Genomic DNA, 11,515 nt, shown 5'->3' on the forward strand with positions numbered 1-11,515 from the left:
TCACTAGATGCTTAGCCAAAGCAGATTGGCCCGTCGGAGTAGAAACAGACATCACTACGTCTAGTGCAATGCGTGGTAACTTATGCCTCTTAACAAAACGTGCAGAAATGAAGGAATGAGATGCACCAGTGTCAATAAGTACAAGAGCAGGTATACCATAAAGCATAAATGTACCTGCGATGACTTTCTCATTCTCCTCCACAACCTGATCATGTCTCAGGGCAAACACCTGGCCAGAAGCTCGTGGCCTCAAATGAGAACTCCCAGCAGACTGTCCCTGTGACCTCTGCTGTACGGTAGCCTGAGAACCCGATCCTGAACCAGAACCAGAACCACCTCCCCCAGACTGTGGACAATCCCTCCGGATATGACCAGTCTCTCCACAACGGAAACAAGCTCCAGAAGCTCTACGACACTTATCGGATGGATGGTTATTCCCACAGTGATCACACTTGTCCTTCTTACCGAAACGGACAATACCTCCAGAACCAGAGGAAGAATAAGATCCAGACTTCTTGAAAGTTTGGGCACGGGGACCCAAAGAACTAGCAGGTCTCGACTGAGAGAAAGACCTGTTCCGCCGAATGCTGTCCTCCGCCTGGTGACAACGGCTCACCAAACCCTCGTAGGACATGTCGTCACCAACCGCCACACGGTCATGGATCTTAGGGTTAAGGCCCTGAAGGAACAGATTATACTTCATCTCTGAGCTATCAGCAATCTCGGGGCAATAGGTTAGCAGATCAAAGAACCTCTGCTGATACTCATCGATAGACATGGCTCCCTGTCGCAGACTCAGTAGCTCGCCTTCCTTCGACTGACGGAGTGCCGGAGGAAAATACCGCTTTTGGAAAGCTGTGCGAAACTCGGCCCAGGTGGCCACTCCTCTCGCCGCAACAAAAGGTGTAGAAGTAAACCTCCACCACCTGCGCGCACGCCCATCCAGAAGATAGCCAAGGGTCTCCACCTTCTGCTCATCGGTGCATTGGGAAGTCTGAAAAGTCGTCTCCATGCGGTCTAACCAGTTCTCCGCATCCTCCGGAGACTCACCTCCAACTAAGGGCTTAGGACCCATAGCTAAGAATCAACGCACAGTGAAACGCTCGTCGTCATGGTGACGATGACGCCGTTCTCGACGAGGCTCCCGGTCGGCATCTCCCCAACGCCCACCAACACTGCCATGAGAACTCTGGTCGTCACGATTTGACATCTACAAAAATACCTCAAGATGAGACTAAATCCCAAGAAATCTTTTGCATGCTCTGGTACCATAAATTTAGTGACCCTTACCCGGATCACCTACTAAACAGAACTTATGCATGCAATTAACTTAATAAAACAGATATCAGAATAAAACTGCGGAATCCAATAACATTATACAATCCCAAGTAAAGGAATCTGTAATTATCCAATAATATACAACCAAATCGAATAGCTGTATAAACCCAAACAACAGTAATAAAACCTAAGCGAAGCTCCAGCTGGCCAACCACTGATTAGCCCCTCCTGGATCCACCCTCCTCGTCCAATCGCAAACCTGCCCCATGGAATAGGGTGTCCAAAAAATACAGAGTACGAGACGTGAGCATACAACGCTCAGTGCGAGAGTATGAGTATATATGCATGCAAAGTGAACTCCCTATAGACTCGAGGTCAAGGATCAGATAACAAAGACAGACCGGGCCCTGGTATGTAGCACGCTGTGCCGTCGCTTTAGGAGGTGGCTCCCATACCGAGATAACCGTGGAAACGCCGGACCCAAATCGATGGAAGTCCATCCACTAACAGGATAGGGTACAACCCTACTAACAGACATCTCGAAGGAGATACAGCAAGATGCAAATGAATGCAGCATAATATCATGACATATAAATCATGCGGTCACATAATACATGCATACTCAGTCAGGATATCTCGAACAGTACTTTCGTACCTCAATACAGTGCAAGCTCTACCAACTCTAGGTCCACGCCTATAGTCTGCTCTACACTGCCAAATGATACTACTATCATTAAAGTGCTCTAAAAGCCTTAACTAAGCTATTGCATACTCCTAAATATTTATAGGGAGCAAAAGCTATACCTTTGTCCGTCGTTAGCCCTTTGATGTCGATGCCTCCAGAACTTGGGCACAACTCCGCTACGACTATCGAACGCCTCGCCGACCTCCGGACCAAGCCTAAGAAGACTAGAACAGCTCCAAAAGGACTAGAAAGGAAAGGAGAACTCGGAATTGGCAAATGAAAGTGAAGTCTCGGCCTTCTATTTATAGACAACGATCGGAACTTCCGATCCTTGATCGGAATGTCCGAACCTCGATCGGAACGTCCGATCCTGCCATCGGAGCTTCCGAAGATCCTGATCTACCACGTGTCAAAATATCACTTGACGACTCCGGATAGGGGTGATCGGAGCCTCCGGTCCTGATCGGAGCTTCCGATCCAACCACACGTCATGCCTGACGTAATAACATCGGTGCCTCCGATCGCTCATCGGAGCTTCCGATCCTGTTCGGAGCTTCCGATCGTGCCTTCGGAGCTTCCGATCCGTCCGATGCCTAATTCAATTAATTAGCATTAATCCTTTAATTACTCAATTAGGGCACGGGCTACTACATTTGCCGGGTTTTGAATATCTATTTTCCTTTTGTTTGTTGTTGCCGGTTTATCAACATAATTTATTGGAACGTCTTTTAGTTTTAAGTTATATAGATCGTTTTAAAGTTGTCCATGTCCAATCAAACATTCATTCTTGTAAATATTGCAAATCTCATTCACAAAATTGCAAGAATAACCATCTCTATCAAGCATAGAAACAAAAATAATGTTTTTAATCAAATCCGGAACAAATAAAACATCTCTCAAAAGTAACTTAAAACCGTTCTGCAAAATTAAATAAATATCTCCCACAGCTTTAGCTTCAACTCTGGAACCATTTTCGAGCCTCAGCTGGGTCTCACCCATTCTAAGCCTGCGACTTCTTGTCATCATTTGCAACTCATTGCAAATATGAGATCTACATCTGGTATCCAATACCCAAGAAGTAGTATTAAGAAAAACATTTATTTCAATGTAAAACATACCCTTTGCAGTTCGCAACTGCTCGAGGTATTCCTTGCAGTTACGTTTCCAATGACCGGGTTTCTTGAAGTGATGGCAAACTTGTTTAGACTTGTCCAATTTTGCATGTAACATTTGGCCTTGAGATCATGGTCCAACCATTTCTCTAGTTCGGCCAACCTTTCGGCAGTTACATCAGCCGGGGCTGTTTTTCGGAGAAGCCTTTTCCAACACTTAGAAAATCTTTTCCGAACTTAGGACAATCTTAACTTATGAAATCATTCTGTATTGTTTGCCCCAATAAGTTTGTTTTGTTGGAGAATAGAAACATGTGGATTACTGAGATGAAACAGACAATTACCGATGATTGTTTAATTAATTTACTAAGACATAAAATAGGCGAAATTTATTTTATGAATCTCACTCCCACTATTTTAACGATTTCACTACCCTCTAGTGAAAACGGGAAACTGTTTTCCTTAGTGAGAACATGGAGTCCAATTGACAAACTATGGTCCCGAATAATATCAGCCAACCATAATTTTCAAAAGGTAGAGCCCAATTGCTTCCAAAGCAACCTCCACGTTTTTACCTCATGTCCAATAAGGGCCCAATAATATGACGCCGTTTATTGTGACATGTCAAGATGACCCATCAATATTAAGTTGTGATGGACGGTCGCCATGTGGATCCCCCAATAATATGAGCCGATCCCATGGGAGTTCCACCCAACTTACAACATGTGTCGATCCAATGTACAGCTTTCCGACGAACGGGCCCCCCCAATAATATGAGCCGGACCGTATCCGCGGGTAGCATCTCATACATTGATCGTTGATGGAAGGTAGGAACATTTAAACAAATTTAAATTTCCTTTATTTATCTTGATATCAATTTTAAATCATATTTAAAATGAGGGATTTTATTTTTGAAAATTTGTCTCATCATCTTTAAAATTTTTGTATGCTTGTCGGATTCACACAATTTTGTCTAAAACATGCATACAACTATAATATCACATATTATATAGGATGATCGATTCCATTTCTAATCGACCCGTGGTTGCCAATCACGAGTCTTAGTCCAATCCTAGATAATATGCAGTATGCAATGCAATCCTATTATATTGAGCTTCCAATTTACATTTCTTCTGTCTTTATTGTCTGCTGGGCCCACCACCTTCTTCAAATCTTCATCTCCCACTAAATCTAATGTATTTACAATAAATAACAATGACAAGTAGGGGATACATTTTTAAGGGGTGGGAACGGGCCATAAACCAAGCCCAATTTTATTACATATGACAATTCATATTGGGCCATAAACCAGACCCATTAATAAAACCAACAACAATAAAAACAAATGTAAATTCCTAACATACACCTACAAAATTGGTCATGGCAATCGATCATCCTTATCCAATAACATTTAATTCAAAATTAATTTATTGGATAACATGCAATGACAATTTAAATTTAAAAGGATAAAATAATATTTCATATATAAAATCTTATTTTACATACAAAATCATATTTTATCTTTTTATCAAATAAAATCATATTTTATCTATAAAATCCAATTTTATACATAAAATCATATTTTACTCAATATATCCATAAGATCATATCTTATCATCAATTGTACCAAAAATAATTAATTTTAAAATTCAATTTAACGGATAAAATATTTAAATTTTCCAAAAATTCAAATTTATCCAAAAATCAATTTTAAAATTTTCGGACTCGAACAATTCGATCCGACGCCTCGTGGACCAATCAAAAACAATTTTCGATCGGACCAAAAATAGAATTTTAACATATTAAAATTTAATTTAAAAATTAAAAAATTAATTTTTCCGCGGGCCGCCCGGGACATTCCAGGGCTGCCCGCGCCCCCTAGGGCTCGGGCCGGGCAGCGCCGAGCGCTGCGCTGGGAAGCGCCGGTCGCCGACCTTTGCAGCGCCTAGCGCTGCGCAGGGCAGCGCCGTGCGCTGCCCGGGGCAGCGACCATCGCTGCCCCCCCCCCCGGGCAGCGAACCAATCGCTGCCCGGGTTTTTGCCCGAATTTTTTTTTTATTTTTTATTTTTAAATATTTATTTTGTTTCAAAAACCGAGGCTTAAAAATTTTTTGTACAATCGATAAATTTAATCGCTTGATCTGAGCAACCTGGCTCTGATACCACTGTTGGCGAACGCGGCGATCAGATCAATCAGGATTGATACCCAATGCAGCGGAAGTTTAAAAATTTTATATGGAACGATTCCATAGTGGGTATCAAAACCTTACGATTAAATTGTGTGTGTAAAAATTAAAAAACAATTATAAATTTTTACCTTCAATCTCGAATCGAGATTTTGGACACCAACAGATTGCTCTGCTCTTGTTGTATATCCCTGGAACTGATGGACGAACTGTTCTTCAATCAGGTCCACGAACGGATATTTAATCCCTCTGATAGATTGCACTAGAAAATCTATCAGAAGTTTCTACGAAGAGATTAACGAATTTGATCCGTTAAACCAGACTGCAATTCAAAATTCACAGACTGGATTTTCCGAGCAGAGGGGAGAAGGGGGGCGGCCACTACTGAGAGAAAAATAGGGTTTTTTCGAAAATTGTGACCTGTTGGGTATAATTTCTGTACTGCAATAACTTATTTATAATGTAGGCCACTAACAGCTTAGGGCCCATTAGTCATAAGTTCAAGCCCGACAAGCAAAGCCCGCATGTTCAGAAATTAGTATAAAATTCATCGTGACTCCGATTGATAAACCGATTTCACCAATGTGCACAGAAACCATTTCTGCACCTTTTAAAGTCAAGATAAATTTTTCTGAATCCGAATTCAGTGATTTCCAAAAATGCCCATCCCTATGTCATTATAGAAAATCTTACTCCTCTACTCTTAATTAAGAAGTCCAACTTCTTTGTTCATTAAATTTAACTCTTTAAATTTAACTATCTCAACGGGGATTAAAAATCCATTACACTGTGTGACCCTCAATGGTTCAGGGATACAGCTAGCCGTGGGCTCACAACTCCTTGTGACTCGGAACAACAATTTCCGACTTGCCCATCGAATCATGGTAAGAGCGCCTAGCAACATCGCCCCATGATTCCCTAGGTATAACTGATAGTGCCTGCAAGAACCAATAGATTTTGGTTAGCGTACAGTACGGTCCCTTCATCCATATATCCCAATCCAATCAACCACCATTGGTATATCGAGAGTCGTTCGAGATTCGATAACTATGCAATACATCTTGAAGATCAAATAGTGACATCGCATGTGTTACTAAGAAACCATTTCTTAAAACACATCATGTACTCTGGCCAGAGATTCGTCACACTAATATCTCCTCAGATCGCATAGGATATCCACACTCGCAAGTATGTGGTGAATCCTTGACAACAAAGCATCGACTCCTATATGTGTTGTAACTGTACCCAATCCCGACACCTGATGACCCCAATAGAGTCGGTAAACGAGTCAAAGCACAGTACTAGCATATAGAGTCTCAATGATGTTTCAAGTAGTAAGGACTAATGGTGTACAACCAAAACCGCGGACTTTATCCACTCGATAAGTGATAACCACTTGGAAAGTCCGGATAGGGTAGTTTGATCATTCATCGTATGAATATCCATTTGCATGCTTCGAACATCTCTATGTTCCTTACCAATGAAACGTGGTACTCTGCATCGCAAATGCTAGTCTCAAACTCGAGCGATCCTTATCCTTATTATCGGAAGTCTCAATCGACTAGGAACAGTTTAGAATATACAGTGACTATAAGATGTGTTTCATGATAGACATCTCCATGTTCTACCACATCTTACATACACTATGGTATATTCAAGGTCTTTATCAAAACAACAATAGTATATCACAATATAACAATATGAAGAAAGATAAAGTCATTGCCATTAATAAAAGTGTAAATTATATTAAACAAAAGATTGTTTATACAAAGAGTCATCAAAGCCCTTAGCCACAAGTTGGCTCACCGGGCACCTACTCTTTCATGTCCCTGCTGTCTCGGGGGTCCATGATACGGCTTCTTGCCGTGCTGCTGCTGCTGAGAGTGGCCCTGATGAGGGAAGGGCCTCTTGCCATGCGCCTCCGCGCTAATATCTCTCAGCGTCTGCTCGGACCTCAAGGCACGCCTCAATGCTGAAGCATAATCAGATGGCTCAGCCATCAGCACATCCCTACGGATGGTAGGTCGAAGCCCTACAAGAAAGTTCTCCAGCTTCTCTTTCTCATCATCTCCAATCAACGGCACGAAATGGCAGCCTCTCTCAAACTTCACCATGAACTGGGCTACCGACAGATCACCCTGCCTCAAGCTCATAAACTCCGTCTTCAAACGGGCTCTCACATCAGCAGTAAAGTACTTCTCAAAGAACAACTTCTTGAACTCAGCCCAAGGTAGAGTAGCTGGGTTCACAATCTTCTCCATACCCTCCCACCAGAGGGCGGCATCATCCTGGAGGAGAAACACAACACATCTCACTCTATCTGGATCTCCCATCTGCATATAGCGAAAGATCACCTCAAGGGAGCGGATCCAACCCTCCTCTATCAACGGATCAGTGGTGCCAGCGAAGTCCTTCGGATTCATCTTCCGAAACTGCTCATAAGTAGTCTCCGATCTAGCAACAGGAGCATCCACATGACGCTCGAGGATACGGGCCAATCCTGCTAGCACCTGCCCTCCTATATCCACCTGCGGCTCCGGTGGAGGCGGTGGAGGCGTAACTGCACGCGGATCACGATGACGAGCCATCTAAACGCATTGAGAAAATCCAACATTCAAATTTCATGCCTTAGAAAATATTTTTACTTCAAATTTAAACTTCTCAATAACTCAAGAAACTAATACATCAAAACTTAAACAGATAGAGACATTAAACTTAAATCATACAGACTTTGAGGCGAGATCCCCTGAGTTTCAGCAACCGGCAGTAGGCTCAGCCCAAACCAAGACCGTGCTCTGATACCAACTGAAACGACCCTAACTACTCGCTACTAGACTATAATTAAAATAAAGGAAAATTACGGATTTTTAAAAATTTTGCCATGACCTATTTGTAAAACAAATAAGCCATCAAGACTCAAACAGCAATTTAAATAAGGAAAGAAAATTGACTTCAAAACATAAGTGCGTTAAACATAAACATGCAATCCTAGTAACCACCTCCCGGTTACAGCATAAAGTAAACTAAAGCATTTAAAATTAATTCCAACGATAATCATAAACTTGCAAAAGCGGAAAACGTACTTCAAAACATAAGCTGTAGCACAGGGAATGCACATCCTGGCTATAAATACTACAAGATCTCAAATAATACTTCATTATTACAAATTCGATAACTGTGCGGAAAAACATAAACTAAAAGGAAGCAACGGTCACTGGGCCTCGCACTACCGATGGCCTCATCCCAGTAGATCACGCCCCTCCGTCTCCTCCACAAAATCCTCACCTGCAAACATTCAAGCATAGTGAGTCTAAAGACTCAACAAGCATAACTAGGATAATAACAAGGGTTTAAAATACGTGATGCAAAAACTCAACTTAAACTGTAATATGCATGAAACTAGAAAGATATAGAAATCATGCATTAATGAACTCACACTATGGTAAACTTTAACTTTCATAACATTCAACTTGGACTCATGCATAACTGAAAGACTGACATCAATGCAAAACGAGTCAACTAAAATTGTGAAACTTTAACTTTTAAACTTTTCTTTACTTTTTCCTCTTAGAAATCGATCCCTGATTTGTGACCCTCTGTTTCGATCATGATCATGGCTGCAGTGCACTATGCCGGCAAGACGACGAGATTTCTCCCGACGAACTTGACCCCTCTATGGCAAGGAGACCGAGATGCCTCCCGATCCCACATTGCCCCTCTGTGGCAAGGGTAAACAAGATGTCTCTTGCTCCTTGCCTAACCTCTATAACCTCTTGGTGAGTAGACCGAGGCATCCCCCGGCCTAGCAACACCCCTCTTGTCACAAACAGATCACTTCATTCAAAAATATTTGCTTTCTTTTCCCTTTTCATTTATAAAGACTCAACTCATACATTAAATGGCATGCAAACAAGTAAACTTTCTTTTTCTTTATTAAACTCAAGAACACGTCAAATGCACACGAATAAGCAATCTTTAAGACATGAGACTCGACTCGAAAATGTGAGTTTAAGGTGGATGAGTGGCTGCCCCTAAGTCCAAAGAAGACAACTTACCCAACAAAATCCTCAAACTTGACTTAACTCGAGCAAGTAAACCGAAAAGCCCTTAACTTTGTCATGCCTTATCCAAAACCCGTCCCGCTTGAACCGACACTCAACAAACACTCCAAATCATCCCAAGGAATAGGTGGTATCATCAAAAGATCAAAAGAGCAAATTTACAAAACACAAAAATCGGACAGCCCCTATTCAAAGGAAAAATCTGCACTTACACCCAATTTTGAAAAATCCATAACTCACTCAATTCTTATCCGAATCGAGCCCATTTTATATCGACGCGACCAAAACGACACGAACTTTACTATGGTTCAGACCAAACACTGCCCAGACCTCAGACCAGCCCTGCCCTGCCCCGTGAACAGTACTGCCCTGCACCCCACACACCTCCAATTCCAACAATTCAAACACTTAGCCCACTTTCCTCAACTTATCTCCACACCAAACACCCAAACACCTCAAATAACCTCTCTTAGGACTTTTCCCAAACACTTGGGCTACACTCAATCCACACTTTCACAACACATATCAAGAACATCAAGAATTAACCATCAACACTCCAAAATGTTGAACAATCAATCAAGACCAATGCAAGACCATTAAATACTTAAACATCAATTAAATTTCAGCCCCTACACATGCAAAATTTCGAAATTTAGGTCCTTATACATTCTGAAAATTCGAATTTTGGCAAGAACATCCATATAAATCCATGTCATTGCACATATACTCAACATTAAATCACATAAACTCAACCCCATAACACATTTAGCAAAATCAGCCCCTTAAATGCCCAAATTCGAAACCCTAACATCACAACATCATGCATTTTCGAAATTATTGCAAGAAGTCTTAAGGGTGGGGGTAGATATTGCTTGAATGTTAGCCCAAAGAAATAGTTACACTTGCCTTCACCAATCTACCAACAAATTTCGAACAAGAAGAGGAGATGAGAGTGGAACTTCAACCAAACACCAAGCTAAGCACCTAGGGGAGCTTCTCCGGTGGCTGGGATGGCGGCAGGCGGCGGCGGCTGGAGGGGTTGGACGGCTTCTTCAAGGGAGAGGGGAGAAGTGGGCGGCTAGGGCTAGGGTTTGGGAGTTAGGGTTTGTGTCTTGATTTTAATTGAAATGTTTTAATGATAGTGTAAATTAAAGGTGTAGTGTATTGTGTGTAGTGTTTTAAAATTTCACTTGTACTAGCAAAAGTACTACTTGTACTATTAAAACTTTTTACCTCAAACTTTTTGCTATTTTCAAACTTCTAAATTTAAAATTTTAACTCTCAACATTTTAATTGAAATTCCACTAACCCGGATTTAATAAAATCCTATTTTATGGAAAATTTAGGAAATAACCCAAGAAAATGATAAAATTGCTTTTTGACCCCTAAAAATTCAAAATTTGCATTTTTGGCCAAAACCCCTCTTTTACCTCTAACTTAAAATCTTAAAATTAAAAATCTTGAAAATAAACCACCGAAGCCCACCGTCGTCGCCTGCCTGGATAAAAATTACTAACTAAACAGTTCAAGGCATTTAATTCAAATAAGTCAAGCAAGGCTAACTTTAACTGAAACTTAAACAATTAACTTCAAGAAATTAAAATATAAATACTGAAAATAATTTTTAGGCATGATTTTCAAATTTTAGAAGTTCTTGGTGCTACATTATTTGAGTTAATCAGAGATTTCAGAGTTCTCGAGCCGGTTTGATTTTGATCAGGGTCCTTTTTGCAAATTTTGGAAATTTCAGGGACTAAAACGCAAATATTGATTTTTATATATTATCTACACATTTGTTTGACTTGGAAATCATTTCACCCTCTTCCCTAAATCGAGCTCCTCCATTGAAGACGCCTTCAAGCTTTTCCAAGCTTCCAGATTTCCTCCCGAGCTCGATCCGGCCGTTAAAAATTATTTCTGAAGGCAGATTAGTGATCACTGTAGTGAGAGCTCCGTTATACCGTAAGTATTTCTCCGATCAGATATGTTTTTTTTTTCGGAGGTTGTTAGAATCGATCTAGATTCTAGTATGTTGTTCTTGGCGGAGTTCTGATCGTTTATTATCTGTCGGTTTTGAATTAGAGCGACGTTCGGAATTGTTATGATTTTTGGAAGCTATTTTCGAAAATCATGATTTTGAGATTTGTTGGGTTTGTCTTGTTGTTGTTGTATTAGAATTGAATTGAGTTGATA

Source organism: Henckelia pumila, unplaced genomic scaffold, assembly GCF_033568475.1.
Source record: "Henckelia pumila isolate YLH828 unplaced genomic scaffold, ASM3356847v2 CTG_112:::fragment_1, whole genome shotgun sequence".
NCBI classification, from domain to species: Eukaryota; Viridiplantae; Streptophyta; class Magnoliopsida; order Lamiales; family Gesneriaceae; genus Henckelia; species Henckelia pumila.